Source organism: Amblyomma maculatum, chromosome 6 (assembly GCF_055883805.1).
Source record: "Amblyomma maculatum isolate TAMU_Amacu chromosome 6, ASM5588380v1, whole genome shotgun sequence".
NCBI classification, from domain to species: domain Eukaryota; kingdom Metazoa; phylum Arthropoda; class Arachnida; order Ixodida; family Ixodidae; genus Amblyomma; species Amblyomma maculatum.
Window position 1 is genome coordinate 44,505,788 of NC_139349.1, and position 22,463 is coordinate 44,528,250.

Genomic DNA, 22,463 nt, shown 5'->3' on the forward strand with positions numbered 1-22,463 from the left:
CACCTGCATTGATAATCCAATCTTCATGATGAAAAATATTGTTACGTGGACTCCCTTCTCTATATAGCGCAATACTGTTCCCATATACCTTTAGCGTGCACTGCATGCTTTACAGGCCCACAGTATTCTTCCATATTACACTGCAAGCGTTCGGAGCGAAAATGACATTCATATTGCTGGTTTGAGGACTTATTTTGTTTCCAGTAGCCCTTGCTTTGAGTGATATGAAAGTGTCTACTAATATTTATGGCACAAAATTGCTTGTAAATGAGGGCCGCATGCGCATGCTTCTAGGAGAATCAATAATAATATAAACAGAGAAATCTGAAATAGAAACAACCATTCTCCTATTCCGAATAGGCATCCACCTGCATTCTAGATAACTATGATCTACTTGAAAAGCAGACGATGAAAGGAAACTCGTCACATGTGTTGAGTCTGTTGACAGTGATATCACCCGGCACTTTAAGGCATGGTGGAATCTTGAGCTTTACAAACCGGTACTTCCTCTGAAAAGCTTAAACACGCCACAGTCGTGGAAACTTTCTAGGAAATGTAAGTGGTTTACGGCTGCTTAGATACGTGCTCAAGTTTTAGCTTAGAGACGCCGTAGCCTCTAGCGCAAAATAAGCGAAACACGAATTTCTTTTTAATGCTGCACTAACACTGCGTTTTCATTTCTTTATAGTAAACTCACCTTTAGCAGACCTTCTCCCGCGCCATCAAAGAGAAAATATTTCCTGGAGCGACGGACGGTTTTTGCCGCTGTTAATAGGGCACTACGTTATCGGATTTGTCCCCTTAGTAGCCTCCCGATCTAGCGATATGAGGTTCGTACATCCGGCTTTGGAACTTCGACTGTGGATGCGGCGGAGTCCTTAGGCTGCGTCTGATCCTTGCGATTCAACTCGTTGGCAAACCTGGTAACTTATCTTGAACGAAACAAGCAGTCGAAAGCTATTTCCTTGTTTCGATAAAAGCGAGGGTTTGCGCATGTCACATCGTCCTATTTTACTTCGAAGCTGACAGAAACAGTCAGTATGTAGCTTCTAACACGGCTCTTAAGGGCTTTAACAGCCTCAACAAATCATTATGGAAGCTTTTGAGCCTTGTTTGCATACTGCTAGTTTTTGTTTTCAATTGTTCTATGTAGGCACACCTTCGTAATGGATTCTTCACAAAAATAAAGCTAAAGTGAGTGCGCCTGCAAAAGTGGAAAGCGACCTTCCTCATAGTCTTCTCATAGCCTTCTTCTCTGTACCTCTTGCCTTCTTGCGTCTCACGATGTGAAAGCAGCCGCGTGCGAGCATCTCTTCTGTCGCTGCTTGCGATGTCGTAAGGCAGAAGAGCGGATGTGCTGGCGACAGCAAACCCCTTTGGGTGGCGGAAATTGAGATCGATATCACAAAAAATGGTGTTCTGCACGGGAATACTGCGAAACTGCGAGAGGTGAAATAAAGAAGCTCTTAAGAAAAGGAGAGAGAAGTATGAAAAGAGAGAATGTGGTAAACCTTCAAACAGTGCGCACACGCCTTTTCAGCCTGGAAGAAGCCCGCCAGCGCCATTCCATGCGCGGTATTCATGCGCACCGGTGGTGCCATCTATCAAAGCGCCACCGTGAAGTACAAAAATTGTAAGAAAAATAAGTTGCCCCCCCCCCCCCCCCTTTTTTTTTTCTTAGAGACTCCGAGAAATGAATCGTTTTTCTTCGCACGGAACTGGATGTTTGGCTGCGGAGCCAGAACAGCTGAGGCGGCGCTTATTTCTGGGCTGTGTTGTATTTACTGCAGTCCTGTGAAAGCTCCACAGCTGCTTATTGCAGCATACATTAGATTGATAATTAAAATACAGCAGGGCCACTTCAAAGACCAGTGTTCCTTTGAATACCTGAAAGTACCTGGCTGGCATAACCAAGATGCCAGCCAGGCACAACAGCCAACATAACAATGATGACTTGTGAGGCACTGAAAATTATAAGGTATTGTTGAATATTAAAGAAAGATTTGTCCATCTTCGTTATTTATACTTTCATTGCAGCTTGCCTTGCAAAGAAGAGACCTTTAAGTTATGCATTCTATGCTTGCAGTTTTATAAAATTGATATTGACTGTAATACCATCAGAGATGCTTCTGTTAAACAGAGCGTAAAAATTTCTCCTCTGTTCATGGTGACTAAACCAGACGTTTGAGTGAGTTAACAGTTTATAGAGCTTATGAAGTTTCTAATAAAGTACACAGAGGTTAAAAAGGATTCACGCGAAATGCACATACCTTACAACTGATTGCAAGATAGCGGTTTTTAGTAAATCGGAAGTTTTAACTCATTCTGCTAACGAAAGATTTCCACCACAAATATTTTCTGCATCAGATTCCTAACTCAATCTGTGAAGATAAAAGGTAGCTTTGCGAAATTACATTTACGTTTAAAAAGCTAGAAGGGACGATATTTCTGTTTTAATTTGCTGTGCAAAATATTTTTTTTTTTCTTTACTTTCATTGTAAAGGATTATGAAAGCCTAATATCATTGCCTCTTTTACGCGTTCTGAGAATAATACAAAAAAAATAGCGTAATGTTGGCACTTTTAGGTTGCTGCTTTCTGGTGCATAATTATTGATACCTAATTTCTGTTTGAAACAATAGCCCTTCTCATCCAGACGAATAACCATTAAGGGAGTTCATATCCCAATCTGAGAAACAAGAAAGGAAGCTAAATTTATTGTTGTCGGGTGGAAAACAAGCTCAGCTTAGAATATCTTTTGCAAGCCTGCAACAAAACACGAAAATAGCAGTTTTATGGAGAACCGAAATGGCTTCCTGTTTACAAAGTCCTCCCTTTGTATTGTGACTGATTAAATCGGTGTAATAATTTATTTCGAAGGAATGCAGAGATAATTTGCAGCGGGATTGCTTGTGCAGCGTGTTGCAGAGGGGGATCTCCAAGGAAAAACAGTGAAGCATGGCGGTGAAGCCCTCAATAATATTGGCCAGAACCCGATCTTGTTTTCTATCCTGCTTGATGGTATGCGCCGCTGCAACAGCCAAGACACCGATGGCACAGTGCCATTATACTGCGCGAAGCTGCATCACATGGCTTAATGGAGCACACCTTGGACAAAACAGGGAAGGCGCGAAATGAAGTCATAGCAACAATAGCAAGAACCTTGCTGGCCTTGATCTGTATGCTTTCCTACAGAACGCCATGATTCGACATAAGTGGCAGAAAGGAACTAGCCCAGCAAAACATACTTTGCACAGCACAGCTGCACGGCAAGCATATGCTAACAGGGCAAGTGCCGCAATGGGCGCGTTGGTTTTCCTTCGTTCGAAGAAAACCCAGCTTCAAACGGGGCCTTCTATCAGCAGACGTGTTGCCGCGTTTCGGAGCGCGCCTTCTTGCTTTCCACCTCCAGACTTTTATTATATTAGCGGCAGCAGCAGATCGAGAACGCCACAATAGCCTTGCGGGCACTATAAGAAAAGGGAGTCGGTCGCACCGACGGCTTTGAATCCGTCGGCCCAGCTCGTAATTCAAGCTGCTTGGGCGGCCGTGCCGCGGCCGCGGGCGGTCATGGCTTTTTGGTAGGCGCTGCGTCCTTGTTGTGGGAAAGAGCAGCTAGGGTAGCTATAGAAGGGGCGTTATGAAGAACGCGGCGCACTTCAAATAGAGGGAATGGTCCCGCTGCGCGTTTCTACCGCCAGGGCAAAAGAAACGCTGCGGTTGGGGACAAAAAAATGAGCATGATAGCTACTGCTACCACCCCGTTTCGAAGGGAAGGCTCCTATATTCCATCCATCCATCCATCCATCCATCCATCCATCCATCCATCCATCCATCCATCCATCCATCCATCCATCCATCCATCCATCCATCCATCCGTCCATCCGTCCATCCGTCCATCCGTCCATCCGTCCATCCGTCCATCCATCCATCCATCCATCCATCCATCCATCCATCCGTCCGTCCGTCCGTCCGTCCGTCCGTGCGTATAGGGTGCCTCAAGGCGCACGCCCCCTTCCGCGCTTCATCTCGTCCCTTCGCCGGTGGAGATGCGGCAGCGGTCGCTTCGAGGTTTCGACAGTATGTATGACGCAAGCTTGCTCTGTTCTACAAGAAAATTCATGAACAAGAAAAATAACCTTCATGGAAATTGGGAGGTCATCAGCGACAGCATTCCGATCTGCACCGCGGTTATCTTATAAGCCAGTAAAGTTTAGACTTTGGTAAGTACTGCAATTATATTAAGTTAATGTTATTCGCTAGCTTTAGGAGATTACGGCGACAGTTTCTTTCGCTAATACGCTACTCAGATACCTTTGTGCGCCTAGCTTCGACAGGCTCAATCAATGGACATACTTATCTTTCGCCGTGTTTAGCAACGACTCGTTTGGGTCTGGTTGCGAGTCCGTCTGTAAATTGCCTGTGTGAAGGGCTTCCTTTTATACATGTCCGTTTTCCTACCTAAGTTTGCATAGAATACGCATTCCATGTATGTACATTAATTAGACAAAGCTATGCAGGTAAATTCTGTGCTGCTATAGTTTCAAAAATAAAGCATATATGATAATGAAGGCTACAATAATTGTTTTCGCGACTACAAGCACCTTACACCGGCATAGCACGCTCAACCCATCTTCCCTTTGTTCCGACGTTTCTTCCGAGGAACCAACCTTGCTATAATTTAGATGAAAAAATTTGCCGAAAACAACATACCTAACATAAAGCTACCAATCGCTAACGCTGCGCTATATTTCTCGCAATTTTATTCAGTTGACTACAAATAATGGCAGCGCTGTTTGAAAGGCTAGTTCTTTTTATTTTGTCGGCAGATTGTGCCAAAAGTGGCTGCACAGCAACCATAGTTCTGCATAAAGAAAGTAACAAAATTCTCATGAACAAAGGTGTTAGGCAAGGAGACACAATCTCCTCAGTACTATTCACAGCTTGCTTAGAGGAAGTATTCAGAGACTTGGAATGGGAGCAGTTAGGGATAAGGGTAGATGGAGAATACCTCAGTAATCTGCGATTTGCTGATGACATTGCCTTGCTAAGCAACTCGGGTGATGAACTACAAATAGTGATTGATGACCTAGACAGGAAAAGTAGAAAGGTAGGCTTGAAAATCAATATGCAGAAGACTAAGGTACTGTTCAACAGCCTCGGGAAGGAACAGCAGTTTACATTAGGTAGCGAAGTACTGGAAGTAGTAGGCGAATATGTCTACTTAGGACAGGTAGTAACCGAAGATCCGGACCATGAAAAGGAAATAACAAGAAGAATAAGATTGGGATGGAGCGCATTTGGCAAGCACTCGCAGATTATGTCTAGCAGCTTACCGGTATCGCTAAAGAGGAAAATATAACAGTTGCATCTTACCTGTACTCACCTATGGTGCTGAAACGTGGAGGCTAACCAAGAGAGTTCTACTTAAGTTGAGGACAACCCAGAGGGCTATGGAACGAAAAATGGTAGGGGTAACATTAAGAGATAGGAAGCGTGCAGAGTGGGTCAGAGAAATAACTCAATTTACCGACATTCTAGTGGAAATTAAGAAGAAGAAATGGACATGGGCAGGACATGTAGTGCGAAGAGAGGATAACCGATGGTCGCTTAGGGTAACAAACTGGATTCCAAGAGAAGGGAAGCGTAGCAGGGGGCGGCAGAAAGTTAGGTGGGCGGATGAGATTAAGAAGTTCGCAGGGGTCAAGTGGATGCAGCTAGCACAGAACCGGGTTAAGTGGAGAAATATGGGAGAGGCTTCCGCCCTGCAGTGGGTATAGTCAGGCTGCTGCTGATGATGATGATGGTGATGATGATGATGTGCCAAAATATTCAGGAGCACATTTCACTGCTGAACTACGAACAATGCATTCCCATTTAAACATTTCTTTCAGACGGAATAAATACTGATGGGTCGAAGTAATTAACTCTTCTGAAGTGTAGTTTTTCCATTTTAAGTGTCACTGCGATTCTCCATTGAGCTTGAGTACTTCATATTGAGTTTCTTCTGAGGCCGATATTGCACTCAACCCTTAATTTAAAAGCACATTTGCCGAAAACTAATTTGGTTGCAACATCTTGCGCTGCTCATCGAAAGCGGTTTAGCAGGCAGTGTTTTCTAATAATTTAGACGAGGTGCTACAAAAAATTAAGAGAACGAAAATATTATTCGTACAAGGAATGATTCAGCAGGGCTGGGTTTAGGGTATATTGAAAGAACGCAGTGCAATTTTGGGATTATAATATGAGCGAGTAATCAAAGCTGTGTATGATCCTGCATATATTGAAATGCCTAAAACAGTCAAAGGAGTAAATTATTTCGCATATCATGAATTAAAAAAAAAAATAAATTGAACAAAACCGTGACTCAATCTGGCGATCTGAAGCGAGTGGTTTCAGCAGACAACGCGCTCGGAAAAAACAAAATAAACGTTGCAATTTGTAAGCGCTGCAATTTGTAGGTGCAAATAACTGCCACTAAATTGTAAAAGAACATCTGCTATGATTTCATGTGCAATTTAAACGCTTCAGTTTCGGTAAAAAGGAGGTGGCAGAACTGTCTTAGGTAGCCCGTCTTAAACTTTCACGATCAGAAAGAAACAAAAAAAAACAGGAATGACAACATAAAACCTTAACTTAATGGAGTGTGACTGTAAGCCATTCAGCAGGTCATCGTTACGAACAAAACTGTAGAAATGGCAGGACAGAAACACGTAATGTGTCCTTCTCTCTGTCCTGTAGATTTTTCCTGTTTTCTCCGCTTAAGACAACAAATCGCTTCGAATTAGGTTTTTTTCTCCCCCCCAAAAAGGCAATTTATTGCTATGTGCTGGATTCCGACAGACTAGGTTAAATAATACTTAACTGGATAAGGTTGGCCTTAAACTAGCGTAGGATTCACACTAGTATGTGCCATATTCTTTGGCTACTCCCCATCGGTCATATTGAAACAAGAATAATGTCTTCGGAAAGTGGTCTCATCAGGCCCTGCACAAGCTTTTGCTCTGCGAGAGCCAAGCAGCCGCTGCGGTACCCTAAAGTCGCTAGTTCCAGTGACTAGTTCCACGCGTGCAGCACATGCGCACAGGTCCCAGCTCCGATGGCGTTTTTTTTTCCGTGCCTAGATGCGGGAAACCATACGCGAGCAGGGTCGGAGCCTTCTGACGAGTCGGACCTTTCCCCGGCTGCCTGATGTATTGAGCCTGGACGCTTAGCTTTACTGATTTCTTCTTTATGCATTCTTGTTTCACTGCTAGACAATCTTAGGAAGTTTTATTTAAGGAGGTTGCTGTTGGTGGCAGGTGAAAATACTTGTGAAAAAGTTCGGCAAACGTGGTGTTTAAACCACCTGAATGCGGTATGTTAAAAGACTCCGGACAGGGTAGCGTTTCGCAAAATCCCCTGAAGCTACTGGATGGAAAACATGGATGGAGGCTACGGGATGGAAAACACACACACACACACACACACACACACACACACACACACACACACACACACACACACACACACACACACACACACACACACACACACACACACACACACACACACACACACACACACACACACACACACACACGCACGCACGCACGCACGCACGCACGCACGCACGCACGCACGCACGCACGCACGCACGCACGCACGCACGCACACACACACACACACACACACACACACACACACACACACACACACACACACACACACACACACACACACACACACACACACACACACACACACACACGGACAAACGCGTGCGTGCGCACCAACAAACAAAATAAATATCTTGCAAGACCTTAAGTAAATCGTCGCATTCCTGGGAAGCCGTGAAGAAAGGTCACCGGCTTTTTATTTCTGTCCTCGGTCTGAGCCCTAATATCTCCCCTAATATCCTTTTTCTATTTGAAAGCGCTACAGGACTGAATTCGCTCGTGCCACGTCGGACCTAACGCACCACCAGCCGCAATCTACACATTGCAGGTAGCCCCTCGGAGTCGAATTATGCAAGAAAAGATTAAGATTTCCTAGAAGGGTTGTTTTGTAGGCTAGTCGGTGGTCCATACTTCAAGAAATGCTTCGGCGCGGCAGGCAAGGACAAGACGTAGAAATGCCACTAAAGAGCGTCATGTGGTGTTTTGTCATGCATGAAAAAGCAAGATGAAATCTGCCGAACAGCTCGTGCCTTCACAACAGTACAGAAGCAATAATGCATCGTAATAAGGATTCGAAACCATTTCTTGGGATGAAATTATAAACCAGTCCGTAAAACATGTGAACAAAGTACAAAACACGTCTCCAAATGTACACAAATGGAATCACTCCGTAGCGATGCTGCTTCTGACATGCTCCGGATATTGAGCTCAAGCTTCAAAGGCCACTGTTTGCTAGCATCAATGGAATAAGGCTTCGTACGCAGTATTAGATGACTCTGGGCAAGAAATCAATGAAACTTTGTAAATTAAGAGGAAGCCGAATTAGGCGCAGGCGGGTATACTCAGACCCAATATCCAGATTGGGATCCGGAGGCATAGTACCGCTTGATTGCTAGAGTTGACTGCACAGGAACGGTCGATGCGAAAAGGCTTCCTTCAGGGGAATAGCCCTGTGAAGCCGTCCAGGCTCAGCTTGGTCTCCAAGAACTGCGCAAGAGAATTTTAGCGGAATATTTCCGTGCACACTTTCGGGCCTTCATTTTTCTGGATTCTGTCTGATCATTTTCTTTTAAGTAGGGCGATCATGTCCGCTGTAATAATCCTCCCCCTTATTCTTGTACGTGTTAGAATTCTAAAGAGTTATATTTTCGCTGAAATAAAGACGCCAAAATGCAGCTAATCATTTTACACAATTGTTTAGGCCTTTCGTTGAAAAAAAAAATTAGTGTAGGGCTTTATGGTCTTGCGCCTCTTTATATCTGTGATGGGGAAAGAGCCAGAAGATAACCTTCGTTTAAATGCCTTAATATTGTACATGTAGGCATTATTATGCAGTAATTACAAAATTTTTGCGACAAACCTTACCTTTGACACTTTGCTTCGCGGAGTCATTACAATCTCAGCCAATATTCGGACACTGTAGACAAAGGGACAAAAATGAATGCACCTAAACGAGAAAATTATCCTTTGTTACTTGTTTCTCGAATTTTGTTTCATTGTGGCTGCGCATATTTTAGCTCATGATAATAAGGCTCTCTCTCTCTCTCTCTCTCTCTACATGAACAATTGTATAACAAAACAGCATAATGCATTCCATCGGAGCCTACACTGTCTGATTCTTAACTTCCCTCAAAACCTCTGGTCCCGCCTCTTGTACATTGATACTATCTTAATTAGTTGCCCCTTAAGTTTCGTCTCTATCATGACATACATACTTTTTAAAGTATATCTGTGGCGCAGATACAAGGTCCTCCTTTAACCAAACCACATAAAGGGTCCGAGTTTTCTATGGCTAGCATATCCGACTTGGATTCCAAGGGTGTTGGGGTAGATTTTGGATTTTTTTTCATCTCAAAGGACTCGACTGGCCGATCCCGCTACTTAGGCGATCATATGGTCTCCTGACGTCACACAAGCCGCCGACTAAGCATTGCCCGACAGTAACGTATCAGTGAACTTCAAGTGGCCAAAGACATCGACTCGAGTTTTTGTTCACAGGGCTTACAATACCAAGAACGTTAGCGCCATCGACGCGTCCTCCAAATTTTCTTTCTCAAAATTTACCCTCAGATTTTAATTTTCGGGTTCATGAAAGTTGAAAGCAACCATCATTTCGACTGACACATAAAGCAAAGCTCTCTTTACTTCAAAACCTGAGAAGACAACGGAAGCTTTAAAATTTTGCATCAAAGGAAGTATGGAAACATGCATTACAGATTAATTAAAATAATCTAAATAGGACAGTTAATAAATTAAAAGTAGATCACAGCGGGAGAGTTTACACAATAGCGTTCTCAAATGTTACCCTGTGAAGAAAGAAAATCAGCAAGAGTTTCGCCATGAATTAGCAAGGTGAAGTGCACAATTTGAGCAGAATGTCATAAATATAGACCATCTCTGATACCTTCGCAACAGAAACGACATCGTTCTTTGAATATGCTAATGCATGCTGTGCTATAGTTATTTTATATTGCTCGAATAAGTTTCATTCCAGCATTGCTGCTTTGCATTGTAATGTCAGAATGTTGCTTGTCAACAAAATGCCCTCATCCGGGGAGAATGTTTTGCGAGGAATGACCGTAAATGATAGAGAAGCTCCGTTAGACTCCCGCCGAGGAATGTTCAGTTACTGCATGCATTCCTTCCGTAATTGCGTGAAAATTCCTCTGCATGTAATAGTACTTTTTGACCGCACAAAATGGCGTTGTCGTGTATTGTCCTTCAGGGAGGAGCTCGAAGTTATATAGTTATTTAAATGGTCTTGGGACATATTTTACTTGTGTTCCGCTCCTCAGGTTAATGTTTGTGTCCTGTTATAATCAAACCAACTGTTTCATGATATTATTCGAATGACTTGCACCACAAGCGAAATACTACAACGCCCAATGATAACTCTGCAACATCGCTGCTCCGCTATATGGTCAACCAGTTGTCCAACCTGACATCTGTGATACTACAGCGCTTGGACTAGCACACAAAAATGGCGAAATCCGGTCGTCCTGGTGTACTACAGTGGAACTGTAGAGGCATTTCCACGAAGGTGGCCGAACTCAGGACCCGACTGCGATTTAACAAGCTTCGAGTGTGGGCTACGTTACTTCAGGAAACGAACGCCTTGCCATCTATTCCTGGCTTCAGCGGCTACGTGTCTCCTTCAATGACCGACCGTCGCGTGCAGACTGCTTCTCCCCCGGGAAAGGCGGCGATATATGTTGATACGAGTATTCCTCATGTACGCCTTTCTCTCGAAAACTGGTGCACATCATACCAAGAGGTAGTAGCAGTTGCTGCGAAATTTCTGAAAGGAACCGTTGTTCTTGTTTCTTATTACGTTCGACCAGCTAGAGGCGCCTCTTCCCGTATTAATCTTGACTGGTTATTAAGTGTTCGTCGGCAATACCCCGGGCGTCCAATTTTAGTCGGAGGCGACTTTAACGCCCCTCACCCAGATTGGGGGTATCCGACTGCAAGCCCTCGTGGTAGGCGTTTGCGGGACGCCTTCACTGATGCCCTGTTTGTTCTGCTTAATCACCCTGGGACAGCAACACGGCCTGTGCGTCACATACATAGTGCTGCCTATGCTCCAGACTTGACGTGGTGGTTGGGCGCAGGAACTCCCTCATGGCACATGGAGCCGGACTGCTGGGGAAGTGATCACCACCCTATCCTCATCGGTCTCCATCCCTCCCGTCTCCGCCCTTTACGCCGCAAATGTTCTGTGATAAACTGGGACAGCTTTCGCTCATGTCTCGACAGTATGTCTTCAGATTCGCCGTTACTCCCTGTTGACCGTATACAGAGAGCACTAAACAGCGCTACGACTACTACCTGGATTGATGTAGGTCGACCGGCACCAGATCTCGGCCTGCTTAACTTGTGGACAGCCCGCCGTCAAGCTGAGCTGGCTGCTACGCGAGACCCTACTTCGGGGCAGGCACGTACACGACTGAATTATCTTACCGCGAAGGCTCGGAGATATGAACGCGATCTCTCGCGACGCCAGTGGCATGCATGGTGTGAACAATTTTCTGATAAATCATCGAATGCCTCCCTATGGCGAACGTTTCGTGCAATGGAACATGGTCGTCGTTCTACTGACGCAGCAGCAACAGCATGCTTTGCGGCTAATCTGTCGCCGGGTGATTTCGCCAAAGAAGCTGCTCGAAAATTTTTCCCAAAATACGATATACTGCCTCTTTCAGCTGTAAACCTTAATTTGACAGGTATCCCTGCAGACGCATGGAAATTACCATCTGCTGCCGACGCAGATGGAATTGCGAGCCCCTTTTCGATGTGCGAGCTGCTGGCTGCAATTGACGATGCGAAACGGAAAACAGCGCCCGGCCTGGACAAAATTCAGTATGAGGTTTACAAGAACCTCAGTACTGCTGCACTTCCTCAACTACTAGACACCATAAACAAAGTGTGGCTTGATGGTGTCGTACCCGAGAGCAGGAAAACCGCTGTCGTGATCCCTATTCCCAAACCTGGGAAGCCTCCAACGGACCTCGCCAACTTGCGACCAATCTCCTTAACATCAACGCTTTGCAAGCTCGCAGAGAAAATGCTAGCCACACGACTTTCTTGGTGGCTTGAACAGCACGGTTTTTATCACCCTGCTCAAATTGGATTTCGTCCATACATAGGTACAGAGGACGGGTTGGCTGTCTTGGCATCAGCAGTTCTGTCATCTACCCGCAGCCGCAATGTACGTACCATATTAGCAATGGATGTTGAAAAGGCATATGACAACATCAGTCATGCTGCAATGCTGAATGCCATTGACATGCTTCATCTCCCTCCGAGAGTAAGCACTTTTGTCGCATCATTTTTGGACGGACAAAAATTTGCAATACGCCTCAGCGGTGACACTGTTGGTTCATTCGTTTCACTACGTGGCGTGCCCCAGGGATCAGTATTGTCTCCGACGTTATTCAATATTACTTTCATCCCATTGGCGTGGCGCTTACATGATATCCCTGAAATCAAGTTTTTGCAGTACGCAGATGATATCACGGTATGGAGCACTCACCATGATCTTCTCACCCAAGAGGCCACCCTTCAGTCAGCATTAGACGTAACCTCTGATTACGCAACCTCCATTGGCCTTCAACTTTCTGTGTGTAAAACTTCATACACGTCAGTCGCCAACCGCTGGGGACGCCGTAAACTTGCCCCAAATCCAATTCGTCTCTCTCTATCAGGCACCCCAATAAAGAAAGTTCGAGCCTGAAAATTCTGGGCTTAACAATTCACCAATCAGGATCAGCGACTGTTTGGCTCTCTCAGGCAAAAAAGCAAGCACTTCAAACTATAAGTTTAATAAGAAGAATTGCACCTAAAACGGGTGGCGCTGGCTCGTCTGTTGCACGCCAGTTAGTGAGGGCGGTTCTGCAGCCCCGTATTGTTTATCAGGCCCAGTTCCAGCATCTTCATCATCATCATCATCATCAGCCTGATTATACCCACTGCAGGGCGAAGGCCTCTCCCATATTTCTCCACTTAACCCGGTTCTGTGCTAGCTGCATCCACTTGACCCCTGCGAACTTCTTAATCTCATCCGCCCACCTAACTTTCTGCCTCCCCCTGCTACGCTTTCCTTCCCTTGGAATCCAGTTTGTTACCCTCAGCGACCATCGGTTATCCTCTCTTCGCACTACATGTCCTGCCCATGTCCATTTCTTCTTCTTAATTTCCACTAGAATGTCATTAACTTGAGTTATTTCTCTGACCCACTCTGCACGCTTTCTATCTCTTAATGTTACCCCTACCATTTTTCGTTCCATAGCCCTCTGGGTTGTCCTCAACTTAAGTAGAACTCTCTTGTTAAGCCTCCACGTTTCAGCCCCATAGGTGAGTACAGGCAAGATGCAACTGTTGTACACTTTCCTCTTGAGCGATACCGGTAAGCTGCTAGTCATAATCTGCGAGTGCTTGCCAAATGCGCTCCATCCCAATCTTATTCTTCTTGATATTTCCTTTTCATGGTCTGGATCTGCGGTTACTACCTGTCCTAAGTAGACATATTCGCCTACTATTTCCAGTATTTCGCTACCTAATGTAAACTGCTGTTCCTTCCCGAGGCTGTTGAACATTACCTTAGTCTTCTGCATATTGATTTTCAAGCCTACCATTCTACTTTTTCTGTCTAGGTCATCAATCATTATTTGCAGTTCATCCCCCGAGTTGCTTAGCAAGGCAATGTCATCAGCAAATCGCAGATTACTGAGGTATTCTCCATCTACCCTTATCCCTAACTGCTCCCATTCCAAGTCTCTAAATACTTCCTCTAAACAAGCTGTGAATAGTACTGGGGAGATTGTGTCTCCTTGCCTAACACCTTTCTTTATGGGAATTTTATTGCTTTCTTTATGTAGAACTATGGTTGCTGTGCAGCCACTATATATATCTTCCAGCACTTTCACGTACGGCTCGTCTACCCCCTGATTTCGCAATGCCTGCATCACCGCCGAGGTTTCAACTGAGTCAAATGCTTTTTCGTAATCAATGAATGCTATGTATAAGGGCTGGTTATATTCCGAGCATTTTTCTATCACCTGATTGATGGTATGGATATGATCGATAGTAGAGTACCGTTTCCGAAACCCTGCTTGATCCTTTGCTTGATTGCAGTCTAAGGTTGTCCTGATTCTATTGGCGATTACCTTAGTAAATACCTTATACGTAACAGACAGTAAGCTGATTGGTCTGTAATTTTTAAGGTCCTTAGAGTCCCCTTTCTTGTGAATGAGGATAATGTTTGCATTCTTCCATGCTTCCGGTACCGTCGATGACACCAGGCACTGCGTATACAGGGTGGCCAGTTTTTCTAGCACGATATCCCCCCCGTCCTTCAGCAAATCTGTAGTTATCTGATCCTCTCCAGCTGATTTCCCCCTTTTCATAGTTTCTAGTGCTTTCTTGACCTCGTCCTTCGTCACTGGTGGAATGTCTGACTGTTTTTCCCTACCGCCAATCTCACTACGGTCCTGACTACTTTGGCTACTGTAGAGATCTGTATAGAACTCCTCGGCTACTTTGACTATCTTGTCCATATTAGTGATGACGTTGCCCGCCTTGTCCCTTATCGCATACATCTGGTTTTTGCCTATGCCCAATTTCTTCTTTACCGCTTTAAGGCTTCCCCCGTTCTTTACAGCATGCTCAATTTTCTCCATGTTATACTTCCTTATATCGGCCACCTTGCGCTTATTGATTAGCTTTGATATCTCGGCCAATTCGATCTGGTCTGTTGGATTGGAAGCTTTCATACTCTGCCGTTTCTTAATCAAATCTTTCGTCTCCTTAGACAGCTTACCGGTATCCTCTTTAACTATCCTACCGCCTACTTCTACTGCGCACTCAGTAATGATATCTCTGAAATTATTGTTCATTGCCTCTTACAAGGGCACAATGGGGTCGCCTTGAAGCCGTAAATCGAGAAGCTATGAGGACCATAACATGCCTTCCATGAATCACACCGGTCGTAGCGTTACAGGAGAATGCGCAGCTCAACACCATCGATGGATGAACTGGTGCAGCAGCGCCGAGATGCTCGCAGACTCAAGGCCACTTTGTCACATTCCACGCAAGCACTGAGGGCGTATGCAACGTCACACATTATTCTTCAGCCACCTGCGCCAGTTCTCCCTCCCTGGAAATTTATACAGTTAGGAGACAACAAGCCAACTGACATCCGCAGACCGACGTCTGCCAACTCTGCATCGTTGCTACGCCAGAGATTTGAAGAGCGAGATACTAACCTGCCTCAAGATTCCATAGTAGTGTACGTAGATGGAAGCCTGCAAGGCTGTGAAGCCAAAACGGTAATCCACTGTCCACGGAGACCTAGCCTGAATCAGACAACTACGTTTCAGCTTTCGGAACCACTTACATCTTTCTGCGCTGAGCTTGTGGCAGTTCAGGAGGCACTCTACTCCGTGACTTCTATAACCATGCTCCCTACAGCCCACGTTGTCATCCGCACTTACGCACTTCAAGCAGTACGTCTGCTCCGACGTGTCAGCCGCTGCCCTAAAGTTTGCCAGGACATCCACCAGCTTGCGGCGCGCATCCCACAGTCAATACGCATTGAGTGGGTCCCACGGGATCTGCTGCCTTCCCAAAGTCAAGCTGATTTTGCAACCCGCCTCGTGAACCAAGACGCATCAATCCCACGGCTTCTCGAAGTCGACGACGCTACCCTCCTTTTGTCAAGAAAGGAGCACCTCCGGCGCCGCACACGTGCACTTATCCCTCCGTGTGCGACATCCCTTCCCCGTGGTCTCACCCGTGCAGAGGAGGTTGCGCTTAGGAGGATCCGGGTCGGTGTTGCCCTTACACCAGCAGTAACTAGGACGTGGTCATACTTCCAACACTTATATCTTCGCCCAGGATGCCCGATCTGTAACAACGAAGATGTCGAGGCCGACATCCACCACTTGCTGTGGGACTGCCCAGCACTCAAGCCAACACGAATCCGGCACCTGAGAATAGCTGGCCTTTCAGCAACCAATCCTGCCTCATACGTCACTTGGACGCAGGGACCTCATCATCGCTCACTTCTGGACTGCATAAAATCAGCCAACCTTTTTCCATTCACTTAATCATTTATTCATCCTTCATCTCATAACCTAGTGATGCCCTGAGGCAATAAATATCGACTAAAAAAAAAACAAAAAAACAGGCGAAATGAAATCTGAAAAAGTTGTGTACAAAATTTCTCGCCGTGTGATTTAAGATCGCAGCGCCTACAATAAAAATGCGTCGCTGAGCAAGGGTTTATTGGTATAATACAGTTGCCTAGCATCTGTACAGGGGTATAAAAATAGTTGATGCAGGGAAGCTGGAATGCTTTTTAACAGTTTTCCGATAGAGACGGAATCGAATGTATGAAACTTGTAGATAAAGCCTTTTTAGAGTTATGGCATAATCACCTATTTAAATCGTGACGATATTTAGGCTTCTACAGAAAGCACGGCAGCAGTGCAAAGAAATTAAGCGATGACGCCATTATCGGTGACCTTTAAAATTTCAACTGCTTTCACCCTGTCTTTTATTTAAGTCGCCCCAAGCCACTGAACTGCGCCACATGATCTTTATCTTCGTTTCTCTCAGTCTTCTTCCTCAGTGTGCAAAAGTTTAACAGTTGTACATGCATAACCTCTACAAATCACGTCGTCATATGTGCTTCTGTGCGTCACCGTACACTTCGCAGAAGCCTGAACGCCAAAATCGTTTTATTCAGTGAGTACATCATAAATGTAAATGCTAACGCCGAACGGGCTGGCGTTATTTAACCTTACCCTGCATACATTTGACTCCTTTAGTTGAGTTTAATTCTAAAACGGCTACAGTTTCCCATTAATAGAAAAATCGGTGGCAGGTGCCCGCACCTGCGTTTCATTTTTCTTCTTCCTTAGGATGGCTAGTCGTTTTTCGTTGCATGACTTCCATATCAGAGTCCTGTAGATAGTTTACGACATATTCACTGCAGAGTATTTTGAAGGAAGGCTGGCGTTTTACGGCCATGTTCGCAACAAGACGCAGGATCATCCAGTCCGCTACACCAAACGAGTTTGATATTCCTGCCTTTCCTGTAAGCCTTGCCGTGAAACCAGACGAGCGGGGAGACGCTTGTAGGTTTTGCCCTAAAACCAGCAGAAGGGTGAAGTGGCCCTGAGTTGGAATATATTTTTATAGTAAGAAGTCAATATTTTACACATCATTCGCCACTCGATTTTCGTGAATAATAAACCAGCTCTGGATAAGTATCCATCAGTAAATAAATTTCACCAATGTAAGCGTGTGTGATAGCTGGTGAAGTTGTTTAAGTACTTATTTGCTATTAAACTCATGAAGTCGTTTACTTTTGTTATAGTATAATCTTGGCTTTGTTTTGTGCTTGGGCGATTAACATCATAAAAGTGAGTCGTGTTTGTCTCCCTTGATAACGTTTCATTCTTTTTATGTAATTGGAAGTAATCACAGTCGCATTCCAGGCTGCAATCAACGAACTGTCTACCCGTGCCCGTTAGTACATGAAGGAGCACAAAGTTCTTTTCTTCGGCATTTTTATGTCGCTCTGTTCTCTACAATATACAACATTTCATTATATAAAGAAAAAATAATATGCAATAAAGTCAGGAGGTTCTAGGTGTGATGAGGTCAACGCAGTCATCAGGCCGCGTAGCAGCGCCGATGTTCAAAAAACGCACTTAAAGCAATAAACAAATATTTAATACCCTCTTCGATTGCATTCTCTACCTACACAATGGCGTCCGTATATTATCAAAATAAGTAGCAACCAAACTGCTTTTTGTATGTACTTTGTCTTTGATTTTGGTTGTTAAAAAAAGAAATTAACTCTACTTCTCTCTAGGAAAGGGGAAATCAAATTTTGTTACTCTTGAAGAGCATCACTGAAACAAGCTCCAACATGGACCCAAACAAAGGTTTGTTTTTAGCGAAAACAACTTTCCCCATCTTGTCTTTTTAAGTAAACAAAATATGTAATCCAAAAATCTTTTTTTTTTACTATTGTGTGAGTCTCTTTGGCATATGTTTTTGTGTTTTCCGTTCTAAATCTTTCGGCAAATGTTTTCAGAAAATAAGTTGCATCGCCCATCCACGCAAATGCTTTGCTTCAGTTGTTTCCTGGTTACTTGGAGTACAGTCTCGCAGGCCCATGCTGAGATATTAGGTGTGGTTCGCGAACGTTTTTAATTTAGAGGGGGATGCAATAAGCCGTCATTGCGGGAACGTGCAGAAGCTGTAAGTAGGCGTTAATTTTCAGAAGAAAAATCTATTTTAAATCATCATCATTATCATCATCAGCCTGACTATACCCACTGCAGGGCGAAGGCCTCTCCCATATTCCTCAAAGCTTAATTATTTGTTGGTGTTAGATTTAATCATTTGCCAGTGCAGCATTGTCCTTGTTTATGTGTATGTTTGTATTGTGTGCCTCCTCTTTCTGGCTTCGCCTACTGTGCTGCTTGGTGCATCATGTTAATTATTTTATTTTAAAAATCTCTATATTCGTAATGCTTCACGTATGAATGCCATAAATTTGAACTTTTTCCATCTGCTTGTTTGAAGTGTTTGTTTTATACCACTCCAGTGGATCCGAGTGATCAGCTGTTACCTAGTCGTCCATCTTCTGACGCAGCCAAAGCTTATAGCTTTAGGTCACTTTCGCTAAGCTAAAATTGAGTTTATTTTTTTTGCGTATAAACATTTTGTACATTATATGTAATAGCTTAGGACGTTTCACTGATAACAAAATGTATTGGTGACCACCTAATAAAATTGGGCACTTTGAATAGAACATATGTAGCACATAGATCAGCAATTATTCAAATACTGAAAAGGAAAACACTAGAAAAGAAAGTGATGTGACGTTTTAAATCGAGCAAACTCATTAAAATGCGTATGATACAAAATAAAAAATACGACAATATTTACATTAGGTACAAGACAATTTAGAGCAATTCGCCTAGAAAGCATGGCATAAATGTTTACAGTACAATTATAAAATTATTTGCGGATATTTAGTTATTATTGGTAAATTCACGACAAAAAGAAAAGACAATAGTTCGGGAATTCGCTTACTGACTTATGCAGTCAAAACACATAGCGAAATGAACAACGCGTCTAACATATGGTGGCGAACTTTATGTCAAAATACGTTTTTTCAGCCTTATTATTTAGAATGAATGTCAAAGCGAATCATTCAAGGAAGTCGTTGTGCGATTGCTCCCTCAGATCGTATTTAGATGTACAAGGTTGTCTGAAATTTTCTTATCAAAAATGCACTGCAGCAGCAGAACCTAAAACTGAATGACCCAACATTAGTCAACGAGGCTCTCGAAGGCAACCTTGCCGCGTGGTAAACAATTTGGCATTCAGTGTAGGACTAAAACTCATGTTTGCATCGCACGCATTGAAACCGGATATCAAATCTTCATGCTAAAGAGGCAGCTGCGCCATTGACGGTTTACTGCCGCTTTTGCTATACTCAAGAGGCCACTGAGTAGTGCTTCATTCGTTACCAGGATGTTCTTCAAAAATCTATTTCAAATCGCATTTTAAAATAACATTGTTAGAAGATACGGCACTGCAAGATCTTTTGCTGGTGAGGAAAATGAGCTGGGGCATCTCTGTGTCGATATGACTTTTCAGTCTGAAATAAGCGCTGATTGACTGACATGCCGAACACTCCCGATAATCAAAGTCCGCGTTCCGAGAGCTGAGCTCTTTTGACTTTAGTGCCAAAATTATATGCTGCGCTAAGAAAGCCTACTCACATGTTGCCCTATCTTGATGCTACTTTGTACCACCCAGAAGTTTTACACTTTAAATGGCGTTGGAGTTTGTAGGTGTATCAAACTTGTATTGCGCAGCCCTGGAAGAAAATAACTGGCATGTCTTTTTTTTTTTTTTTTGGGGGGGGGGGGGGGCTTTAATCCCGCGCATGAAAAACGTATGTCCAGGTCGTGCACTAGTAGTAAGTCATATTCAAGGTTCATAACTTTTTGGGTTCGAATCCCGTAAAATCACAATTTGTTTAGACGCCATTCATTTACAATATCTATTTCCTAATGGCTTTTCAGCCGTTTCGACTTTAGCTAGAATTGATGTATCACTTTATTCTCTTTTCAACCTAATCCTTTCAAGTTTGCCGCGGAATCTTTTCAGCCTTATACGGGTTGTCTTTACGCGAAAGCAGCATCAGCATCCCGGATGCTGCGTTGAACAGAAGTTAATTTTCATATTCAAGCTTTGGGAAAAAAAAAAGCGAGAAAAATAACTGTTCTGAAAGGCAAAGATAAAATGCTGAAATAAGCGAAATAGAAATTTGAGAAATAATATTTAGGACTCAAAGTTTTCCTAATAATTGGGATTGCGAATAACGAATCACCATGCTCTTTCTTGACCTAATAAAAATAAAGCAGATGAATGAATCGAGCTAGCTATGTGTTTTTCTGAATGTAGTTCCGGCAATACTCAAAACAAATTAGGCTTCTTATCTGTGCTGTAATTATGCCGAGGGAAATAAGACATGTCAGCAAATATGGCATTATTGATTTCAAACTTAGAAAAGTACGTCCTACGAATGCGCACTAATGATTTGGATTCATCTATGAAAAATTATTGGCTAGTTATCGTTCCAGACACAGTTTTCCACAACGCGAATGTCTGAATGGCTTTTTGCTTTAACTTGGCTTCCACTGAATAGCTTACATTAATATACAGTTATATTTTGCTATCAAATGTAGGACTTTGCTCCTATTAAAACCGCGACGGCTTAGTTTGACGAGTCTTTGAAGACAGTCCTCAGCCACTTTTTCTTTTGTCCCAGTAATCTGTATATGCTTCTTTTATTTTATGAAATGAACGCACGTCGTCTCTCGACATAGAAAAATCTTGCTTTATCCGTAATTCTAAATATTGTTACGAAGAAGAAGATAGGCAGTGGCGCGAGATGAGCCCTCGCGTTATGCTGACCATTAAATCATCCTTCATCTTGCCGCCATGCTGTGTGCTTTCCTCTTCGTTTGTCACCATGTAACATTTTGGTTGGAGGTGGGGCGTACGTCATCCCCATCCTCACCTTGGAGCATCGACGCCATCTGTGAGTCGGGACCATCAGCCGAGGGCCCAGGGGCATCGCAGAGTAGCTTCGCCCCAGCCCTTCCAGCCCAGACCCGACCAACTACCACAGCCCAGCCCCCAGCCCGGACATAAAGACAAGGAGAAGAGATAGATTAACCAGAACCGAGACGAAGAACCCGAAAGGCCCGAATGACCCGAAGGAATTGATGGACACGAAAACGCAACCCTCGCCCAAGCCACCCGACGTGACCTCGCCATCGGTCCCATGGACTCTGGTGGCGGATGGTTGAACAGCTCCAGGGGAGGCGGATCACCCACGCATCAGACATCGTGGTGGCAAGCAAGTCATTCACTCCTGTCTTTCCTTGAACATCCTCCCCGTCACATCACTATCAACTTCAAGCGAACCGATTGAGACAATCGCTCAGTAGCCCCAGGAAGTGTTAAGAAGAAGATAGGCAGTGGCGCGAGAGCAGTCCTTGTGCTAGGCCAACCTATAAATCATCCTTCATCCTGTCGCCAAGCTGTGCTGTTCTCTTCGCCTGTAACCGCGTAACAATATAAAGAATTTAGGAATGCTAATATTATTCATGCTTAGTTACTAGCATGGAATGGCTAAGCAACGTAATGTGAGCTTTCACTTAACATTATCAGTCTTACTTCTGCAAGTGTTCGCGTATTACAAACTTTTCTTTCCTTCTGTATGATTGCATGCAATGTATTTGCCCGTAAAAAAAAAAAAAAAAATATTTCGTTATGGCATCATGTTACTTTTTTGATGAGGGGCCTGTAGAAAGAGCGCACATTTTGTGCTCCAGGCAGTGTTGAACTTCTTAATTCCTCCACTAAGAAACGATGAAAATTTGGGCCAACCTTTTTCTTTATATCGTTGTCTCCTTCAGTAGCTTCCATAGGAATCAGAATCATAAAGTAAAAAGCTGCACAGTGAGGTCTATCATCTGGAGGTTTCTATATTATTAAATTTTTTCTCTCATTTGCGTGTATTTTGCTGTCAACTTTGCAATCATAATGGTTTGTTTATAAAAGGCCCATCGTCTCCACGTGCCTCAGATTGCGAAGAACAGTGTAGTGGAGGACTTAGGGAATTGCATCCAACTAGAGATCTTCATCACGAAATGAAATCGTATGCTTGCGTTTTGCTTTTATGAAAACGCGGCTGCCGCTGCGG

General features: G+C 43.9%; 1 protein-coding gene across 2 annotated transcripts in view; it reads right to left on the minus strand.

Moving 5' to 3' along the window:
• LOC146185628 (glycine receptor subunit alphaZ1-like) overlaps positions 1-22,463 on the minus strand; it is a 208,774-nt gene that overhangs the window by 107,840 nt on the left and 78,471 nt on the right. The window lies entirely within an intron of this gene.